The 24,381-nt window shown below is 26.4% G+C and overlaps 1 protein-coding gene and 3 non-coding genes across 4 annotated transcripts in view; 1 reads left to right on the top strand and 3 right to left on the bottom strand.

The window, feature by feature from the left end:
* The first annotated feature begins 2,077 nt into the window (after positions 1–2,077).
* Positions 2,078–24,381, top strand: part of Oatp30B (Organic anion transporting polypeptide 30B) — a 68,028-nt gene continuing 45,724 nt past the window's right edge. The window contains exon 1 of the mRNA XM_087153599.1: positions 2,078–2,401. The gene's annotated coding sequence lies outside the window, so the exon portion shown is untranslated. The remainder of the gene's footprint in view (positions 2,402–24,381) is intronic.
* TRNAA-CGC (transfer RNA alanine (anticodon CGC)) lies at positions 15,286–15,357 on the bottom strand. Its single transcript has one exon. It is a non-coding gene; the product is annotated as a tRNA-Ala (tRNA).
* On the bottom strand, positions 15,573–15,644 carry TRNAA-UGC (transfer RNA alanine (anticodon UGC)). The gene has a single exon. It is a non-coding gene; the product is annotated as a tRNA-Ala (tRNA).
* TRNAA-UGC (transfer RNA alanine (anticodon UGC)) lies at positions 15,829–15,900 on the bottom strand. Its single transcript has one exon. It is a non-coding gene; the product is annotated as a tRNA-Ala (tRNA).

The raw sequence follows: 24,381 nt of genomic DNA, 5'->3' as shown, positions 1-24,381 counted from the left end.
AAGAATTAAGAACAGATGCTATATAATGTTGAAGGGTAGTATTAACGCCAAAAAGAAAAGTGGAGGTTAATTTTAAGAGAAAACTTTTTTTTCTTGGAGCCAGAATAAAGAATATCAGTGAATATATTTTGTAGGCGTAGAAAATATAAAGTTACAGTTTGTGATATACTTTTATATATTTAACTTTATATTTGCTTATTTAGGTAAAGAGTTTAATTAAGGATAAAAGTATGCTTACATTCAAATTGGATTAAAAAAAAAGTTAAGTGAAATTTCTTTCTAAAATTTGAATTAAGGCACTAGAAATAGTTTTCTATAATTAGACAATATTTAAATTATATTTTACTAAGAATCAAAACAAAGCATTTATTCTTCGAAACATATGTCGAAATGTTATCAAAAAACATAGGCAATATTTTATAACAGCGCTCATTGTATCTTAAGTAGTTGAATATGAGTGTAATAAATCCCGATTGTAAAATGTAATAGAAGCTTGCATTATTTTGCAATTTTCATTGATCATAAAAATTCCGGAGCAATAACAGCTTGGTATGAATTGGTTATTTTTGGAAAAGATTTCTTTTCTTTTTGGAGGAGAAACTAAAATATATGGTTACATTTAGTCTCAAATATACATGACTTTAATTTTAACGAAATTTAAAATTTGAATGATTTACATTAGAAATCATTTTCTCCGTATAAACAGGTTTTTAATTACGTATTAGGACAGAGGGGTGCTAGAGTGACAGGTTTTGGAAAATTAACAAAAACCCATATTCAATGTAAATTTTTAACTCATGCAGTTAATAATTTTGACATTTAACTGCATTTTGGAATTACAATATTGTTTAGTTTTCTTATAATATATTTTTTTCAAAATGATTGAGTTGTTGTTGTTTTTTTTTTTTTTTTTTTTTTTTTTGTCCATTTTTTCTAGTTTTCCTCTTCTCTTCAGAAAATCAAAATAAAATTATTTTCGAACAGTATTTTTACGTAAATTTTTGCAATATTTTATGACAGCGTAAATGATGGTATCCTTAGCTCCTGAGCATGAGCGTAACAAATTCTGATCAAAATATAGAATAAAAACTCGTGTTATTGCGTAACTTTTATTACTTCATGAAAATTGTGAATTCATAGCAACTAGATATAAAGTTGTTATTTTTGAAGAGATTTGTTTGAGGGATTGTTTTGAGGGATAACAAAAAATTCTAATAAAATTACCCTAAAGTAATGACAAGTTTGGTTAAAAAAATTATGCCATAAAGAATCATTATAATATAGCTTTAATAAAGCCTAAATATTAATAAAGCCCAATATATAGTATTTAAATCTTTTTTCTTCTTTCAAATGGTAACGATTTCCAAAAATTCTGGTTTTCAAAATTATATTTCTTATTACCACGCATTTTTTAAAAAATACAAAACTGTCTATAATGAAATCAAATAAATGGTTTTTATGCTGTGCTCTAGGGAAACATGATGAAATTACCAAATTTTATCGCATTTTATAAAGCTGTATTTTATTGTTAATTTTGCCATAACTCTTTGGTAAAATTTAATTAGCTTTTTGATGTTCCCATAGAGCCAGAAACAAGGTAAATGTTACCATATTCTGGTAGTTCTGACCTTACTTTTTTATCTCACTGTACGATTTTAGTTAGCGAAAAAAAATGTACAGTTCTACAATAAATAATTCACAATAAAAATCATTTTGGAAGTCTAGACAGGGTGTTTTAATTATATCCACTAAAAATCAAAACAAATTATTCTTCGAAACATTATCAACTAAAGCAATTTAAGTGAATAACACCATAATGCAATAAGGGTTGTGTCGAAACAACCAATAAATCCACTTTTCGATATCAATCGTCGAACAAAATGGAGTTAAAATGGAATCCTTCCTTAGATTAGATATGCTCAATTAGTCAAGTGCAGAAACCGACGTTACTATTTAAAGAAGAATGTATTTTTATAAAGTATTTGCTGAACATTATTTCCTTCCTCACAGTAGCGACATTGAAACACGAAGCAGTTTTTCCGATTAGCTATTTTATTCTTTTTGTTCTGCATTTTCCACCCTTAAACCTGGAATATATCCAAAACTTAAGTCTGGGCTTTGTTCTGAAGAATAGGCTGCATATCACTAAAAACCTTGGCAGGTATCTGCCTTTTTCTTGAGTGGACATTCAGAACACGCAAAGTTTTTTTCGTTTTTCTCGTTCATTTTCTACACTTATATTTAAGTTTTTTTTTTATATTATTCATCGGAACTACTCCAGTTTAAATGACCATGAGAGCGTGTTTAGTTATTTGGATCGATTTGGTAACAGTAGGATGCCTTAACGATCATATCTTATAAGATTTCTTCAAGTGGATAAGTTGATGTGAAATTCGTTTCGGTAAGAATTAGTGATAGTTTTAGAGAGTATCTAAATATTTCTGAATTTTAAATCATTATTTATTCCAAGCACATACTAAAATTATGAATTTTCAAAATGGTTACAGCAATAATCAAATCTAAAAAGTGCTGTGTAATATTATTTTAATACACAAAATGATACTTTTAAAAATTCTATTGCAGTAATATATTGTTTCTTTAAACGCGTACAAAATTTTTCAAAAGTTATAATTTTTTATTCAGTTACAATTAATACACTAATACATACGCATTCGAAATTGACTTATTCTTAAGAACCAGCAATAGATGTCTGTCAATGGAGTAAAAAATTTTATTCATTCCATGCTTATATAAATTTTACATGTTTAAACTTTCTTTGTTTATGAACTGAACTTGTTTATTCCTTCTTTGTTTATGAACAAAAAGGTTTGTATATATATAATTTTTTTTGTTTACTACCCAAAAATTTTTATACATTCTTTATTTATCAGTTGAACATTTTTATACATTTTTTTATTTTAGCACTGATCGTGCTAAAACATTATTCGTTTATGAACTGACCATGATTATTACCTTCAACTCGATTAAAAAATATAGCTAATATTCAAATGTTATTTAAATAAAATTAAAACAAATTAACACTTAAAATAAATTGACAATATTATTCTTAAAATATTCAATATATTATACAAATAATGCATTTTATTTGTGTACTAATTATATGACTACAAATAAGTAATATAAATAATATTATTGTAATTATAATAAGTATCACAAATAAGAGAAAGTTAAAATATTTTTCTAACGTAACATTAGTTTCATGTTTTTGCGGTTCTTTGTACCAGTTTTTGCGAAATTCTCTTTGTATGTTATAAGACAAGCATGAAATATATTTGAAGATTATTTCAGAAAAATTCTTTAAATTACTTTGAAAAAATTTTTAAAGTGCCACAGTACTGTACAGAAATCCCAAAAGACGTACATTTAGTAAATAAATAAATGAATAGCTCAGCATACTATACTGTAAATCATATTATAAAACTTTATGAATGGTATTATTTTTTTATTTTTATGTAATGTCATCAAATGTCTGTCATTATGTAATGTCATTTTATGTAATGTCATTAATATCATTAAATGTTAAATTATTATATTTCTATGCATATATTATTTTATGAGTGTCGATGCTTTTATTATTTCTGTACTCTAAATGTAAAATATTATCAATTAAAATGCATGCGAAGTTTTGTAACAAATGTTAACACTAAGAATATATTTACATTCATTGTATTTTATAACTTTACAGCTGCTTGTACAATAAATAATATTGATAATTTTTGTTTTAAGGAAATAAGTCATTATTTCTTAACTTGAAAATTTTCAAGAGGTATTCGTTTCTTAAAATTATTTCTTGCAAAATATTTACAATATATATTATACCATATTTTTTTTATTTTTTTAATAATATCTCAAAAATAAACTTCAAAATTTTTTTGTATTTAGTGCAAAATTATCAAGAATTCAGATACATTCTACAAAGAAGTCGAATTACAATTCAAATTTAGAAATTCGTATTTTTGAAAATTAGATTTTTAAAAAAAAGGAATAGTTGAAACTGATTTTATTTTTAGTATCTACCAAATTTTAGAGCTATCATCTTTCTATTTAACGTTTCGATGAGAAAATTGAATATAAACAACAAACTCACATTTAAAAAAAAAATGAAAAAGATAAATAAAAAAAAAACTTAGGGAAGTTAATCGATCGGATTAAGTTTTGTAAACACATACATACATTCATTCGGTAAATAAGAAATCGTAATTAACTCGATTTTTCCATTTTTAAATCTAATTTCGCGAGCTTTTCTTTAAAAAATCATTAAGTTGAACTAATTAATAAATTTATTAAAAAATTTATTCCAAAGCTCAAGAAAAACTACTGAAGAATTGAAATTCTGCCAAAAGAAATTATTAAGATAGTTTAATTACATTGAATTAAAAACTCGAGTTTTGTTGTCATTTTGCAATAATGTTCTTGATATATAATTTCAATTTACTTTTATTTAAGGTTCTCTTTTTTTATTGGTAATCTATTATTAATAGTCCCGCATACTTAATTTATTTTCGGATACTTAGTATCCCTTTCTTTAAAAAAATCTATTTTTTATCTCTCCGAACCTTTAACTATTATCTGTTGCAATCCAATATTTCGATTTTTGACTATTAATTTTATTTTTATATAAATTATAAATTATATATGTGGGAATATTACTGATAGATTAAAAATAAAATTTCTTTAAGGAGAAGGTAAGCGCAAAAAAATGCATAAACGAAAGATAAATAAAAATTTATAGACTATTAGCAAAATGATGGAAAATTATTAAAATCTTAAATTATTTGAAATCTTAAGAACTATATTCATAAAATTATATTTAGTAAATATTTGATGAAAGCGAAAAAAAATATTTAATCTTTAATAATTTAATGATTAATTATTTTGAAAAAAATAACTCTTTTCATCTGGATATAGCAAGAAACCATTTTCCAGTTCAAATTGTAAATATCATCAATCAAATATCGACATCATCAATCAAATGCTTAAACGATAACAAAACTTTATTAAAAAGTAATAAAAAAAGTGCAAAAATATTAAAATAATCTTAACAATAATGGTAAAATTAATAAAATTGAAAAGAAATCAATGCTCGAAAATAATTTACCACACATTTCGGAAGTCGACCTTTTACTTATGATTACAAGATACCAAATTTCTGTTGGGTCGGATGTATAAGTCGACCGCGTGTCGATAATTCATTTATCATTCCTATAGACGTCATGCGTCAAATAATACTACAAAACGTAGTTTCAAATGTTAGGGTTATATATTTTTTAAATGTCTGGAATTTCGAATTGTATGGGGAGGGGGGAATGAAGATGATTTTTGTGGGACTGAGCAGATAAGGATAAAGTAGAATGCATTGTAGAGTAGAATCTCTGTGACAACACTACAAACTTTATTAAATTCGACGCGAAAGATGTACTGTAGTCTTTAAATTTATGGCTTCATGATATATTTTAAAAGTTTCATTGTGTAATATTATTTCAAAATAACTTTTCTTTTGCTTAATTTTTTTTCTGATCGTAATTTAAAATATTGTTTCAAAAAGGCTTTCTATGTAATGAAAATTCAAAAGTAAATGCGTATAACATATTAAAAATAGTATGCAGAGTTTATTCCCATTATTTATAATCTATCAATACTTCACGATCGGCGAATGTCTAACCTTAATACCGGTGCATAAGTCAAATCTTTGTTTTTCTTAAGATTTAGGGGGTTTGGAAAGCCAACGTATACTCCAGAATAAGCGATCTGTCAAATTTGTATAGAAAAATCAATTTCTGAAAAGCCAAATCCTATCTTTTTATAACAAAATATTTAAATAATTAACACAATATTCGCTATTTCTTCGGAAATACCGAAGTTTTACAAATCGTAATTGTTTACTATTAACGAATGGAAGTTTCAAACTCGTTAAATTCATCCTAACATTAGGAAACAGGTTTTGTTTCCATCCTCTATATAAATGTTGAAATTGTTCAGCTCTTAAGTATTTTCAGAGTTTTTAAAAATAAACAGAATTTATTAGCTTGAATATCTTACTTTGTGTTACAATTATGCTTGCTAAACTTTATTTGTATTAAAAAGATATATGTCTCATGTTGTAACATACGCGACGAATTTTAACTGAACAAAACTAAAACAAATAGTTGTTAAACTAAATATGCATTCATAAAAACATAGATATTTTTTCCGAAATCGTTTCCAAATTAAAAATTAAAAATTTTAATATCTTTAAATGTATGTACATAAAGTTATCAATCAGTTTAATTTGTTATAAAATGTATTGTTTTGTGTAGATTTTCTTAATACTTCTTATTTCAGCACTGTAAAATTTTGAAAAGAAGAAAAAAATAGCTATGTGCTTTCGAAACTAATTTTTAAAGAGAGTAACCTCTTACAAATAATTTTTTTCGTATAAATATTGTATTTTTCTGAGTAAATTTATGGATCATCTGATTATTAAAAACATGTAAGTTTGATTTGGGATAGTATTACTAGATTGGAAACTAATTTTACAATAGTTAATAAGTAACCTACATAACACAAAGCGTGCATTTGGTCATTAAAGTAAAATCTTCTCTACAAAGAAACATTTTACATGATACTGACAATTTCATAACTCATGGTTTATTTCAAACCCCTTTACTTTGTCCATCATTTATATAGTTTCCGTTAAACAAAATGGTTTAAAGAAATTCTTCACGTATAAGTGGCATATAGAAAAAAATACCATGAAAATCTGATTTTAACATATAATTATCTAAAAATTATAACTCACCTAAAAAAATATTATGTGAAACGAAAACTACATATTTATAAACATGATACATTTACAAGACTTTGGAGACATTTTTAACTATCGCACTCGATAAGTTTTCCATTTTAATGTTCTCCAAATTGCTTACTTTAATCAGTTACATACCATTGTTACCTTGTAAGCAGAATATTTTCTAAAAAAACTTTATAATGTCCTTAATGTCAGGGTTCAGCATTTAATTATTCTAAAACTATAAATAAGCTATTAAAACGGAAACTGTTTTTTCAACGGAAACAGTTACTTAGTAAATCGGATACAGAAATTATACATCTCCTTAGTGACGCCTAAAAACATCTTGCTCGATCATTCTTTGATTTTTTCGTCAATTTTATATTTTGTTTTCGAAATTCAATTTTTTTTTTATTTTCATCAAATTTGCTTATGTTAATCGCACACCTTTGACATCGTTTCTGTTCAGTTAAGAGTAACTAGGAGTTTTAACCACTCTATGATATTTTTAAAAAAATGCTCTAAATGCCTGGGTTTAACATTTAATTATTCAAAACATGTAATCCCACGATGAAAAAAATACTAACAGCCATGGAAACTGTGTATATGTAAATTATATATGTAGTTATAAATAGCTATAGGCCTGAACTTGATATTAATTCGAAAGTCTTCTCTTCGGGGGTATCTGAAAACGTCGTGGTCGATAACTCTTCGATAACATCCGATTGAATTACTTCAATTAATTAATTGAATTAATTAATTAAATTAATTAATTTAATTCATTTAATTAATTCATTTAATTAATTCATTTAATTAATTCATTTAATTAATTATTTAATTCACTTAATTAATCATTTAATTAATTATTTAATTCATTTAATTAATTGCTTAATTCATTTAATTAATTCATTTAATTCATCGATGTACATTGACCGTTGCACGTTTAAGATTTTCAAAACTCTTTTTACTCTCATTCTGCGGCTCATTAAAGAAATCGCTCAAAAAATCAAGGTTTAACATTTAAATATTCAATAAATTTAAACGCCATAGTAATTTAATGATTCAATAAATATAAACGTATAAAAAAATTCTGTGTATCGCATAAACTGTTCCATAGTAAATCAGATATAAATAAGAAAAATCACCTGAAAATTTAAAAGTTTTCGAATCTGCGAGTGCAAAAATTGTGCTTTGAAAAAATGCTATTTTCATTTTACAAATCCATATTCCATTATAAAATTTAAAAATTTCTGTATTTTTGCATTGCAATTACAAACATTGCAATTCCGTATTTTTGTCTTTTTTATAATTTACAAATTATATTTTTAAGAACACGGTCTCGTTTGAAAAATTTGTCGAAATGAGTGAAATATTTTTTGAAAATGTTCCACAGTGGCTTTTATTTTTAATTCCCTTCCTAAATTTACTAAGGCCTGGCGGCTGAGTGATTGTGGTAGGCAATTGACCGGGCAAGGTTGATTAAGCCTTTCAATCCTTAAGTAAGTCGATAAAGTGAGTGCCAAGCATGCTGGGGACTAATCACTGGGAGTTTCGTGTTAGGCTGACCACCAAACCAGAGCATCTGCTCTTGCACACTGAAGCCCAATGTCAAGGAAACTGGAATGGACACAATAGGCTTTGACCCTCCATGAGCTGTTGCGCCCCTGAGTTTAGTTTTAAATGTGCTTTTAATCAATTCTAGTAAATTCAAAAGTGCTTCTAATTTCAAATGGTATCTTTGACATATTTTGTACTTCTCCAATAGTGAAAATTTGAACATAAGTTTGTGAAAATGTGGCTTCGCAAAAAAAATGCTTTTTAAAATTTAAAATAACTAAATATTATTCAAAATAAAGCTTGAAGGCTATAGTAGCACAAACTTAAAATAGAAATGTTTGAATATGTGCGAGATGAAAATTCCTTACGTGATTTGTCGTGTTAATTAAATCTTAAAATTCACACTCTATACAACACACATGCAGATAGACTCAAATTTAAAGAAAAGATAACATTATCAAATAAAACCTTGAAAGGAATTTATGGCCTGACCTTAATCTTAATTCTGGGAATTAGATGCAAAGAAATTTTTTTTTACTTTGTTTTAAAAAAGCAATAAATTGATATAGTTAGTGTAAAGATGTATTGCATTCACTTATTTCATTACAATTTAAAAGTAAGAAAAACAACAAATAAATTGCTTAATTTTTTTTTCTTAGATCGAATTATAAGTCTCACTTATTATTTATCGCCGCAATAAACAGCTTATTTGTCAAACGCCAAGTAATGCAAATTTTAAATAGATTAACCAAATTTCTCTTCTCCAGCAATTCTCTGATATAATGTACAGAGCGAAGAAGAAAAAAAAGCGAACCACCCTGAATATTTTTTTTTCTTACGAACTGGGTCTCAACCTTGATAGTTCATATAGGTGACTTCATATATGCTAATTAATTAGTACAGACAGTATTTTAAGTTACGAAATCGTACACAAAAAAGCACTTTCCCTAAATAAAAAACTTTTTTTGACGGATTATACTTTCTGATTCCCAAAACAAAGGAATAGCCGCAATCTGATGGGAAATATGGTCCTAATAGGTCAAGGGAGCGGTCTAAAATTTGGACCTTATAATGTTAATTTTACTTTTGCGTATTTCTCGAGCACTTTTTAAACGAAATGAATAGTTTTTGTAAGCAATTATAAATCCACGTTTTTTAAAGATAATTCCTCACAAATATATATATATTTTTAGTTTTATTTTATGATAGTGGGGAAATGATCAATTTCAAGATATAAAAATTTTCACATTATTTTAAAGACTGTAAAATATAAGACAAATATAAAATTTGAATAAAATTGATCGAATAGTTCCTGAGAAATCGAATTTTACAAAAGTCATATATTTAAAGTTCAATTTCGACTAATTCGAACTCGACCAATTTTAATAAAATTTTATAGTTTGCCATGTAAAATTACATTCATTAGAAGGGTGTAAAAATGTGTATGAATTTCCTTTTAGAGACTATTAATAAAGAAAATTATAAAAAATAATAAATAGTTCTTAAAAATTATTTTTTGTGTGGAATCATCTTTGGTTAATCAAATTTCATGATTGCGCGGTATATGATTACGAGATATGGTAAAACACGCAAATGTTACATTAAAGGGTCTAAACTTTGGACCCTCTTCCGACCAAACTATTATGACTATATTTCCCAGATTTCGGCTACTCCTTACATTTTAGGGGTCAAAATTCTTAATCCGTCGAAAAAAGGTATATTTATTTAGAGAAGGTGCGTTTCTTTCTTCTTTTTTTTTTCTTTGGTAATGCTTCGTAACATAACTGCCAAAAAAGAAAAAAAAGCAAAGTCAAAGTATAGAGGAAAAAACTCATAGATGTTTCTTCACCTATTCTAAAAAAAAGGGTGTTGTTTTTTTTATATCCACGAAGCGTGATTTGAGTAAAGTGTTGCAGAACACATCGATTTACTAAAAGGTGTCGTTGGCATTTTTGGAAAACTGCCCGAGTCCGAAGAAAAATTACATCAAGTGTTTTTTACCCTTCTAAATAATTATAGGCTAAGTACTTTTTTTTTTCTTTTATGGAGATTACTGCAGAATATATCGACTACTTCAACATAGTGCTCAAATTGCTCGTTTGCAAAGTATATCAATTCACGATTATGCATTATTCGTTTTTACTGCATTAATCTCGATTCCATATACATTACTAATATTCTAGTTGTTCGATTCCATAATTAAAATAGTATTTACGATATTTTCTTTTACATGATAATTGAAAATAGTACATTAGATTTGATAGATTCCAAGATTATACAAAATAGTATTTTCGATTTGTTCGATTCCATGAAAACAGAAAAAATATATTCGATTTGTTCGATTCCATAAAAACTAAAAATAATATATTCAATTTGTTTGATTCCATGATGATTGAAATAGTGTATTCAATTAGCCAGATTCTCTGATATTTAAAAATATTGTTTTTGATTGTGCTCAATCTAATTCAGTTAGATTCAGTAAAATGTAATTACTTTTTAATCGATTCTTGACAATTTTGTTAAGTTTGATACTAGTTAGTTTGATGATACTCAAATCGATTAATCAATTATATCGTTAATAATCTATTATTGTTAATTAATCGTTAATAATCAGTTTTATTCTATTCGATTCAGTATATACGGATCTATTAATCTAATATATTCAATTTCCAATCGATTTTTAAGAAAATCGATTTATTTCTTAATAGTTCGTAATATTCACAATCAGTAGAAGATATTCAATTCCTTTACTTTAGATTATATTAAGCTTCTTAAACATTATTAATCAATTACATTAAGGCAAAAAATTCCACGTAACTTAAAATTTACAAATTTTCTCTTAATTTTTCATAAGATTATTATAATTGTTGCTATAGCAACACTTATAGTAATCATCACATATGTTTTTCTGTTAGATTGAAATTACAATATTTTAAGTATACCTTGCACTATTAAAATATTAAATTACTTATTTTTACTTCTTAATTAAATTAATAATTTTTTCAAAATCATAAATTTATAATAAAACTTGTGTAGAAACCTCCTAAAATGTAGATTTTATTGGATGAATCTTATAAAGGTAAACTTTTCATAAGAGAGTCAATTTTTTATAGAGAGATAGCAGTATAAATAACATCAAATATTCTCCTGATTTCTATGTGAACAATGCATTATTTCGAAAGCAATTTTTATGAAAAAAGTTATGTATTGATACGAAATAAATTATACAAAAATATCTCGTCCCAAAACACGTTAATGCATCCAAAGAAATCAGGCGCTGATATAAATCAATTAAATTAAAATAAAAAGTTAAAATTTTGACAAGAGGTCTTAAAAAATTCTGGAAAACATTACTAATCAAATGCATCACCACATGCTTTGACAAGATTCTGGTATGAAATCAGATTTTTTTTAATACTCCACAAACATACAAATCTATTTACCACTTTAAATTTTAATAAATTGCTCTTGAAAAAGAACTTAAATGACTAGTATTTTATTTAAAAACGCTAAACACGCATAAATTAAAAATGTATACAACATATTGAAATTACAGTATTTTAAATAATATTATATTAAAGTATTGTAAATTACAGTCTGTAGGGCATATACCAATAATGCTAAAACTGACCTTTTTGATGTACCTGATATTGCTTTTTTTTTTTTGCACAGAATATTTACATATTTGTGTTTACACTTTTATAACAGTTAATACATATCTTTGACAGAAATCTTTTTGAAAAATTATGAATTGAGAATTTTTTTCAAAATGTTTCCTTATTTTTGAGCAAAAATCTTTCCTTATTCAGAAAATATTCCTGTTAAAGCTGAAACTTAATCATAGCATGCAACTAATATAATCTCAAATACCCCCAAAAAATTTCAAAAGCAGTTTCTTAGAAAAGGTGCAGCGAAAAAGTTCAGTTTCAGTATTCTTGATGTATCCCTGATCACTTCCCTTAAAAATAAGCACAGCAAAACAATTTACTTACCAAGAAGTAAAACATTGTCTTCTTTAGAAATACCGCTTCTAATAAAATGATCTTTTAATTCATCTTTATTCAAAAAATTCAAGGACAAAATCGCTAGTAAAAATTAAATATCCAACGAAACGTAAAGTTGAAGTGAGAGCGGCATCTGTCTCGGTCTGTTACGAAACAATCAGAAAGTTTAACTTTCAGTCATTCTCTACTCAATTAAAATAAAACTTCTGACTTCATTTTATAAAAGAAAACATAAAAATTTTATTTACACAATTTGTTCCATCTTATCGTCATAGCAACTTGAAATCCACATCGTTTTCTTTTTGAAATAAAACGTGATGAATTCTAGCTTATAGCTCACACACAATTAAATAATAAATAAATGGAATCTATTTTTAACACTCTCTACAAACTGGTATGTTGCCACTCACCAAATCACGCTTGAGCCAAAATAACTCAAGTATCGCTTAAATATCTGCAACTCGAATTCGATTTAACGCAAAGCCTATATTTGACACAAACAGAGAAATATTCAAGTTGATGTCAAAAAATTTCACTCTTTTTGTGAATTAATTCATTCATTTTAAGTGAGTCTAAATGAAGAAAAAAAAATGAAACTGCCAAAAACAGATATTAAGAAAAGGAGGTTACAATAGAGGATTCTTAAAATCGCAGATTTGATAACACAACCCAAATTAGGATCTGTATTATCTAAAAATTTTCGAAATTATGCTATTTGACTCACTTAGTCTCGATTCCATGACTATGATGCCTACTTTTTTTCTAGTATAGTCTGAAAAAATTTAAGTAGCATTAAAAAGTTTTGCGAACCAATTTTATCAACCCTAAAATGATACCATAACTCCACTATCAATCAAAATAAGTTTTTTGATATTATTTGCAATCAGTAATTTTCGAATAAGATAGCATAATTACACTGTCATGATAGAATAATTCGACTCTCATCTGAAAGTCAAAAGAATTGTGACTTTATCTACTAAAAGACTAGTAATTTTATTTGTCGAAATAAAAAAAAAATCCTAAAAGGTTCCAAAAGTATTTGTTCGCGATATTTAAAGTGTAAGCGAGAATAAAAACAACGAGAAATTCAGAAAATAAATAAACCATTTAAATAAATAATAATATAAATAAACTATGTTATTTGAAATAAATAAACCATGTTATTTGAATAAAACTTAATTTTAAATTTATAAAGAAACTATTTAAAGTTAATTAGCATAGTTTTATTAATGCACAATGGTATTAGTTTTAAAAAAAATTTACCAAAATTCAATATTAGTGAAAAATTATTTTACCAAATCAAAGCAGTTTCTAAAAATTATAAGAATTGATGATATTTTTTGTCTTCAGATATATAAAAATTTTATATTGCGAACTAATTTTCTACGTTACACTTTGATAAAATATCCTTCAATTACTATGACTCACGACTAAAGCAAATGGGATATAAGATAAAGGATGTTATGGATTGCATAAAGCAAAAATTCAAATTAATTTTGCTTTGAAACATAAGCATCCAAAAGTTAAATCATTCGGATGCTAGTTGAAATGTTTTAAATTAGCTTATTTCCTATTTAATAGTTGCTGTTTTTTTCTTATCTAACACTTATTTTATAAAACTATTATTTATTTAATACTTATTACACTATTAGTTTTCGTGAAATGAGTATGAACAAAAGTATGTAAGTATGTAAAAGTATGTTCTCATTTATGAAAGTTCAGCAAAAGTCAATCTGATTACAGAACAAAATTAGAAAATTTCGAAACAGGCCAGTGGCCAATTATTTCATCTTTAGCATTTCCACTTCTTAAAACATGTGGACACTTTTTAGAAAAAAACTGAAATATTTTAGCACAATTATAAAAGTATTATAAAAAATATTATAAAATATATTTTTTTCAAAATATTATAAAATTTTCGCAATTCTTTATTTAATTCTTTGAAAATGGTACTAATAAAATACACAAGTTGAGCATTTTCGCTGAAAAAAGTGGCGATTGCATAGCAACTGACTGACGATTGTTTAACTATCATATTTCATATTTGGTCACCCTATGGCAGTTGAATTGTGCTCCATATGTCTGACTCGATGTATAGTACAAGCATTAAGATGATTTACATTTAAAAACACAATCGGATTTTAGTCAAATCTAACCTGTGTGAAATATTTATAATAATTTGAATAAAAATTGAATTGAATTTTTTTCAAAATATTATAAAATATTCGCAATTCTTTATTTAATTCTTTGAAAATGGTACTAATAAAATACACAAGTTGAGCATTTTCGCTGAAAAAAGTGGCGATTGCATAGCAACTGGCTGACGATTGTTTAACTATCATATTTCATATTTGTTCACCCTATGGCCGTTGAATTGTGCTCCATATGTCTGACTCGATGTATAGTACAAGCATTAAGATGACTTACATTTAAAAACACAATCGGATTTTAGTCAAATCTAACCTGTGTGAAATATTTATAATAATTTGAATAAAATATTTCGAAGCAATTATTTTCCTTTTCTCCTTAAGTATCTATCTACGTCAAGTTGCACAATTTTTACCCCAAAGCGAAGTCCTTTAATCTAAATTATTTATGATACAGAAAATGAATTTAAGTGAGAGCGATTTTCTTCAATCATTTATTTCAATATCTGTTTTAATTTAGAGACAATTTCATTAGAATCTACAAACTTATTTAATACCGTTTTAAAAATGAGACACTTTTTGAAACTCAAACATTTAATGATAAGAAGTTGGTGATGTGAGAACAAGGTTTATATCATTATTATTTTTTCAGCGGAAATACGATAAATTTGGCATCATTTAGAAGAAAAAAAACGAACGAAAATGCCTAACTCCTTCAAAACTAAGATGGCTTTAAGTTGTAATTACTGCTTTCCTGAAGCTTAAAAGAGAATGGGAAAAGAAAGAAAACTGGAGGTGCGAGGGCTTGAACCCCGGGCCTTTCACATGCGAAGCGAACGCTCTACCACTGAGCTACACCCCCGTTGCAAAAGCGTTGTGTGCGCGAAGAGAATAAAGTACAAATTTTTTCCGATAATTACAGAACGATGTATTGCAGTATGTGTATTGCAATGCGTTACTTCAACATTAAATGTAGATTTTTGTCTCAGATAATTAGATGAAATTATGTCAAATTATTTTGAATTTTAACATTATGTAAATATATAAATGTTAAAATAATAATAAAAATATGGAAGATGGAGGTGCGGGGGATCGAACCCCGGGCCTTTCGCATGCAAAGCGAACGCTCTACCACTGAGCTACACCCCCGTTGTCAATGTGCCGAAAGCCTCAAAAGAATCGAACTCAAGTTTGTTTTGATAATTATAGAAAGAGAATAATTGAATTTAAATGTGTTACTTTACTGCAGGTTTATCACAGAAAAGAAAATTAATCTGAAGTTTATAAAGCATAAGAATAAGAAAATTAATAAATAGACAAATAAAATAGTATATGGAGGTGCGGGGGATCGAACCCCGGGCCTTTCACATGCAAAGCGAACGCTCTACCACTGAGCTACACCCCCGTTGTCAAAGTGTCGAGTGCGTCAAAAGAATCGAGCATAATTTTGTTCCGATAATCATAGAAAGAGAATAGTTGTATTAAAATGTGTTACTTTAATGTAGGTTTGTCGCAGAATAGTAAATTAATCTGAATCGTATTATAAGGCATAAATATAATTTTTTTTTTTTATAAAAATGGAGAAAAGCGGTGCGGGTGATCGAAACCCAGGCTTTCACTTGTAAACCGAACGCTATACCACTGAGTTACACCCACATTACGATAGAGAAAAGTGCATAAAAAGAATCGAGCACAAATGCTTATAATTATAAAAAGAGAATATGTGTATTGAAATGTGTTATACTTTAGCATCATATGTAGGTTTTTCACAGAAAAGTAAATTATTCTGAATCGCAGAAATAGGTTATAAACTATTTTCTGTAATTAATATAGAAAGACTGTCTGTCGTTAAAATACACTTAATACGATTTAGATGATTAGTAAAGAGTGCTTATAACTTTAGAGTGTTATGAAAAAGTGAGGTGTATTTATCCCCAGCTCTTCAACATAAATTCTGCACCACTGACTAAACTCTACTCTATAGTAAATAGGCTTATATTGAAGGAAAATAACTGCAAAAAAATTACTTTGACATTTTCAGAAAATCAAAATTATTTTCCATTTCCTCCGAAAATGGTCCACAGGAGTCTTATGATTGAGAAAAAAAAATATGACCTTAGTATAATACCATTTAAAATATACATTGAAATATATTTTTTCTCCAATTTAAAATAAATATTAAGTTTGCTTTACGAAGATGTTTATTTGTTTTCGTTCTATTTCTTCGAGCAAATAAAATAGTATAGAAAAGCATTTCAATATTAATTACTTCTATTCATTGTTTTTTTCTTCTTATTTTTCGTCTTTTTTATTTATTTATTTATTTTATTTTATCTATTTATTTATTTTTTTAGTAAGTGTCAAACTTAAAAAATTTAAGCTTGCTTCATCCTCATATTAGAAGGCGTAACTCCAAAAACTAAAATTTTTGAAAATATTCTTTCTACATTGATTTAAACACTTTAATCTTTCATTAAATGCAAACAGGAAATAGTCATACCTTAGAATAGTTCAGCAAGATTTTAAATAGCATGTCTTTAAATACAAGTGAACACAAATGCAAGTAAACACCATCTTCATAATTTTTGTTACCTTTCTAAAATGTAATATAATAGATAAAACTCATTATAACCCTTTAAAAAAATATGAATAAATATCTATAACTTTTTTAAATCATAAAATGTTATGGATCAATTTTTGAATTATTTTTTTAAAACATAAAATTCTGTGAATTAATTTCTGTGATGCTATTATATGTGAAAATATTATAATCAATTTTTCGCTCTAAAACGTAACTTATTACGAATAAATGTTTATCTTTTTATTCTTTTCTTACAGCGCATGCTAACAAAATATTTGTTTAAAAAAAATAGCCATCAATCATCATATACTAGACATTAACCAAGTTTCTTTTGCATTGACAGATATATATAATTGCTCTAAAGAGATTATGGCATCACATTCTTCTGGGAAAAAAATAGTTTGATTCGTCAAATGAAAATTTTTCGAATTTTCTAGATAAAGTGGCCATTTTTCCTTTTTAACATTTCTACTTTACAAATTTTGAATCATGGTCGAAAACAGTAGAGAAGACAAATGGAGAAGTAAATTATTTACTTTATTTAACGACATACATAAACAAACATAAAAAATAATTAACGTCACAAAAGATGACCAAAACGCCAATATGCATATTGTAACCAGAACGTCAAACGATACAAGGTTCAAAGTAAATTAATTACGAAAATAGTGCACTTGAACTGAATTTTTACACGCGATGAACTGTCTCAATGAAAACTCAAACGATAATGCATAAACAGTCTATCTTTCAACGTGTTTTTAAAGCACGATTAGGAATATTGCGTCACAGTTGACCTAATATTGCAATAAAGGTTCTGCGAAACAGAAAGGTAAATATCCTGAGTCGGCATAAATGAGCACCTGCCCGGTCTATATTGTATTCAACCACAAACATATTTACCCATCAATTAAAATACTAGTCTTTCAACATATTATTCTGAAAGAGAAGATGTTGTTTTTGAATTGAATGAAATAGAAAGGTTTCTAACTAATCATGGATTCTTTTGTTAATTAAAACAAAGTTTAATTTTTTTTTTGTGAAATAATTTTTTATAGCAATTATTTTTCTCTATACACTGAGAAAGAAAATATTTTCAAAACTACCAGAATAATGGTAAAATTTACTATAGAAACACCAAAAAGTTCAGTAATTTTTACCTAAATGCTTTGGTCATGATTTTGACAAAATTAACAATAAAATACGGTTTTGTAATGCGTGATAAAATTTCGAAAATGGGGTAAAAATTTGGTAACTATATCCTGATACCTCAGAGAATGGCATAAAAACTATTTAGTCGGCTAAGGTGAGACCTTTTTGGATGTACATTTTCTCAACATCTAAACAAGATATTGCGTCACAGAATGTTTACATATACATGTTTACTCAGTGACAACTGTTAATGTCTTTGGCAGAAATTTTTTTAAGCAATTGTGCACTGAGTTTAAAAAGTTTCGTCAGAAGTCTTTCATAACTCAAAAAATCACTGCATACACCTAATATAAACTCAAATAGCCTCAAATAATTTCAAAACAAGTTACATCAGAAAAGGTCAGTTTTAACGCTATTGATATATGTCCTACCGACTCCCCTAAAATTTAATTTTCAGTTTTGTACTTGTGATTAAATGTGTGGTAATAAGAACTCTAATTTTGGAAACCAGAATTTCTGGTAAACCGGTACCATATGAATGGGAAAATCACCAAATAAATGATTTAAAAACAGTATATTTTTATTTCCAGAACTATGGATTTTTAAAAAATAAAAAAAATCAGATATGTCATTATCGCATAATTTATTTCTCCGTGTAGAAAGATATACTGGTTTGTTCGCATAATTTACAATAATTTTTACTATCTATAATAATTTATAAAGCTTAAAATAATGATTAAAAAGATTTTGCTTATTTCGCCCTGAATTTAAAAATATTGTTTTGAAGAAATATAGATTTAGTTAAGGTTATGATTTCGCCACACACACCAATATAATGATATAAATGTTTACTCTTAATAAGATTCTGAAAGAGTCACTATTTATCACATCAATTTAAAACCAACAGTTGTTCTCACACTATTTAATGACATTTTTATTTATAAGAAAAAACTCAATTCCGTTCTTAAGTTTTGACATAATGGAAGTTATTATTACGAAATAATTTTTGCATGCAAGCTGAAATTCATGCATGATATTATATATTAAATATAACTTAATTTATTTAATGACGAAAATATGACTTGTATGAAAAATTTGATATAATACAAAAGATATATTGTAAACTAAAACTCTTTTTTTTTTCGATTCTAAAAATATGTTTACTTTATTAGAAAGTAAAAAGAAAAAAATTTAAATATTATTATACGTGTGATGTGATAACTTAATAGATTAAGCATATTAATTCAAACAGTTCGTCAACAGTTAAAAGTGAAAAAAACAATTCTTAGGAAAACGGTACTTCGGTTGTTTGTCTAAAATGATGATGATTTATACCTCAGATAAATATTAAATGGAGATAAACAGAGGGCTCACTAAGGCAATGCCCTTGCATGTGAATGATTATGAATTTGAAGCTGTTGATGAATTTAAATATCTTGGGACTACTGTAACCTGCAAAAATGACTTAAATACTGAACTACTACTACTTTGGTTTAAAAAGCCAACTAAAAAGTAAATTTCTTAATCAAAAGACAAAACTTAACATATGCAAAACACTCCTACGGCCTGTGATCCTATATAGTAGTGAGTGCTGACTCTTAATAAAAAAGAGGAGAACAAATTGCTGATTTTTGAGAGAGGGATACTTAGAAGAATTTTTGGTGCAGTCTATGAGATTAACAAATGGCTCACCCTTTACAATCATGAGTTATATAAAAAGTATAAATAACCAGACATAGTTCATGTGATTAAGGCCAATCGCATTCGATGGCTGGGACACCTTTATAGATCTGAAGACCAAACCCTGCAAAAAAAAGTAACCTTTTTTAAACCAGAAGGTACAAGAAAAAGGGGTCGACCACCGACTAGGTGGCTGGACGCAGTAGAGAGGGATATAAAGATAATAAGAATAACTAACTGGAAGGTCAGGGCACAGAATAGATCAAGATGGCAAAAACTTATTGGGACGGCCTTGGCCTGTCATAGGCTGTAGTGCCGAAGAAGAAGAAGAAATATTAAAAAATAGTAATACATAATTCATTGATTTCAATAATAATCATCCCTATGCAAGAGTATAATTTTTAAATTCCCACAAATACGAATTTTTGCAATCGGGCATTCATTTTGAACAAGCAGATTATAATATTGATACATACGATATTTCGTACACTACTATGTTTAGTAGATAAAAGCAGAAGAAAGAAAGGCAAATTTGAAGGGAAAAAAACTATTATGAAAACAGTTATCCAATATTTTTTTCTATTTAATATTGATTAATATTTGGAAAAATAATAAAAAACATTAATATCTTTCATTGATTACACTTATACTTATTTCTATGCCCTGTTCAAAATAAGTTTTAGGCTTTAAAATTAATGACGAGGAAAAAGAATTTTGAAAATTGGATGCTCATTTTGGGCAGGTGAAAAATTATATTCAAACATAACCATTTCAGTAAAGAGGGAGTATTTATCAACAAAATTAAAAAATAAAATAACTGAAGGCATGCTAAACGATGATTAGCATAGGATAATTGGAATAAATCAAACAATGTTATTTGATTAAAAATTTCAATCTCTTCAAAATTTTGACCACGCTTCGAAGCGAATGAAGTTTTCAATCAAGTTTCTGGCGATTATTTATTTAATTCAATTAAATAATTTTTGAAATATTCGGTACATATTGAAATTAATTAATTATGAAGAAGCTTTAATAATCATCAAGCAGTGATTAAATATTCGACATACATGGTAATTATTAATTAATGAAAAGCTTGAATAATTATTATGTTTGCATTATTAATATTATACTTTAAAAAAATATAATAAACATTTAATATTCCAGACAATATTCCGCATTAGTTACAAAAAAACAAAAAAAAAATTCTTATTTATTTTGTAATTTTTCTAGATTATATGAAATACTTGAAATACTGGCTTTTTAGCAAGCTAATTTATTAAGTTCTTCTGAAATATTTCTTTTGAAATAATAATTTTTTATTAATTAACGTACTTCGTTACTTTTTTTTAAAAAAAAACATAACATTTTTAATATTATTCCAAATCAAATTAAGCAGTATTTTATATAAAAATTCTTAAAGAAAGGAGGCAAAAAATTTCGATAAAAGACTTCTCAGAAACAAAGATATTTAATTAAATGCTATAAATTTTCAACAAATCCAAAATATGATTGCGTAAGTTCTAAACGAATCATTTTATAATACCCCAACAATTCAGATAAAATTAAGCTTATTTATACCCTTTAGTGAGCTACTAAGCGAAGCACACAAAAAAGGAATGCAACAGAACAATTCTATGTATAGTATATGTATTAAACAATAAATCATAAGGAAGTTATAAAAAGGCACCTATACAAATTGTATTGATTGACTTTAGCAAGGACAGAAAAGAAAATACGAGTAGGTTTTATGGTCCATGAAAAAGATGTGTGAAGGTTTATTGTTCTGAAAAAGAAACTAAACCTGCGGCAGAAAATGAGAGTTGAACGCTAAGTGTTACCGATCTCTAAATTCAACAGAGATTCGTAAATCATAAGAATTGAAATTTTATTATCCTACATAAAAGTATCTGTGAACAATAACACTCTCCAAATATGAAAAAATGCTTGACAATGAAAATATCGTCTGCTGGGAAAGTCTTTTTCATTCTAAAAGGTTTATTTTGCCATGTTTTTTGTGTTAATACTAAACATGAGCAGCAGAAATTTAGCTGCAAATATCCAGGGTTTTCCATAACAACTGTTTTTATTCAGAGCTTTAAGAATTCTGGTCTAAAAGAATTACTGTTATCTACACTTTAAAAACGACTTTTTTAAAATTTTTATAAAATATTGAGGGAGAGGTATTTTTTTTTAAATTTTTAATAACTAACTCACCACGTCAGGAGCCAAAGATGACAATGCATTCTCTAATAAATTAATAGTTAATTATAGCAAAAATATTTTTTTATTGCGAAGTGTAGTAAAAAACTAAATTGCAATAAAACTAGCAAACTTATTTTTCTTCCAAAATGAATTCACTTTTTTAAAGTGAAATCATTCTGGTTGCTATGGAGATGATTGCAGTTTTTGACTTAAGTTTTAATATTCAATGTAATTTATTTTTCATTACATAATTTATTTTATTTTTCCAATGCCAATTGATTTTAGAATAAACTTAATAGTTAATTATGAATAAACATATTTTTTTCTTATTAAGTGTAGTAGAAAACTAAATTGTAATAAAACTGGCAAACTTATTTTTCTTCAAAAATAAATTCCCTTTTAAAAATAAAAGTATCCCTGCAATTTTTGGCATAAGTTTTAATATTCAACATAATTTATTTTTAATATTTTATTAATTTTTTTACATCATTAGCGAAAATGAATACCAAATATATTAGTATAAATTTAAATCATATTTAACATATTTTATAGATATTATCTTTATCTAACAATAACATGCTTTATGAGCTTTAATTTTAAGAAATCAACACTATTTCATTTTGGAACAAAAAAGTTACTTTATGGACGAAAATATTTCTCTGAAGTTTGATTTTAGTTTATCCACGTTTTTTAAAGCATGCGCTAAAACAAAAATCGTGGAAAACCAAATGATTTTGCCGTCTAATGAGAAAGAAAAAAAACAGTAACTTAGGGTATCTTTTTGAGATAAATCAATGTTTTCTTAGAAAAATGCAAACAAAAGGGAAAGAAACAAGATAATGCAAATCTCCTTAGTTTGCTCTTAGCAAATTTACGAAGAACATTTTTGTTGGTTATCGATTTAAAAGTAAATAAGCTTTCATACCTTGTTTCTGGTTTCGATATGCATCTCTAACTTCAGTCTAAAAAGTTAGCTATAGCTTCTCCTTATAAAGATTAAATGTATGATATCTTTTTCTTAATTAAAATGTATTAACGTATTTCGTAATTATTTGTTAATAATATTTCTATAATTATTGTTTTATATCTAACTTAATTATTTGTTATTCAACTAATTTATTTGTCATATTAATAATAAATTTCTTTATTATATTTTTAATTTCCTTATTATTAATTTCTTAATTATTAGTATTTCTAATTAATCTTTTAAGAATTACCTTTTCAAACCATTTCAATCTCTCTTTCAAAGATATATTTTTGTATCTTTAATGTTAAAATACATTTTTTTAACTTTTAACTAGGGGACTCCACCCTTTGCTCGCTTACGCAATTAACTAATTGCTACATAATACTAAAATTAAACTTTTATTTAAAAAAAATGTACCACAATTTTTATTGCATTTATGCAGAATTGGCTCTCATATTTAGTTTTTGATTTCATAAGGAAAAAATTTAAATCCAATAATTTTGCTTGTCAATCATTGCAACATCATCTACACACCTTTTTTAAAAAATTCTGCCTTAAATTTTGATTAGAAAAGATAGTTTTAGTCACTGGGAAATGTCTTGAACAAAGGGGTAAATTTATTTTACAAGTAAATATTTTAGAAACTTATATTAGTTTTATGCTGATGACGGCCAAAGATAAATAAATTTTACAAGTAAATAGAGATGTCTAAGATGACGTCACCTCCTTTTTAACTGTCCGCTGACAATCCGTCAATGATCAATGAATTACAGAGAGCAACCAATCGGAATACGTTTTTATTGGGATGTGAATATGAATCGTCCAATCGGAATGGTGCAAATGGCAAGTGATTGGTTTATTCCATTCAGTTATATAGTATAGCTTCTGGCTTGGACCTATTATTAATTTTCTGCTGACGACGTCCAAAGAAGTACAATTTTACAAGTATACATTTGAAGAACTTTACTAATATAAAATTAGTGATGATGACGCTGATTTAGGCCAAAGATATTTCGATCTTCTTTATATATTAAAGATTATTAAAATGAATTTTCTGACCAATGGGAATGCGTGAAATTGTAAGACAATGATTGCCTTTTTATGATATATACACATATCTACACTTATATATTTATATTAAAATATATTTTCTTTTAATATGTAAAAATTTTAATACTCGTGCAGAAAAAAAATATTACCTTGAATGATTTTAATCGAATGATCGGATTTTTAGGTACTAGAACTCAAACTCACTGGTTCTCGAGTGAATTTTATGAATGAATTTTAAATATGCGACTTTTTAAAAA

The sequence above is a fragment of the Parasteatoda tepidariorum genome, chromosome 10, assembly GCF_982258835.1.
Source record: "Parasteatoda tepidariorum strain Cologne lab strain chromosome 10, Ptep-v5.0, whole genome shotgun sequence".
Lineage (NCBI taxonomy): Eukaryota > Metazoa > Arthropoda > Arachnida > Araneae > Theridiidae > Parasteatoda > Parasteatoda tepidariorum.
The sequence above is the reverse complement of the archived record's forward strand: the minus strand, read 5'-3'. Positions and strand labels throughout refer to the sequence as shown.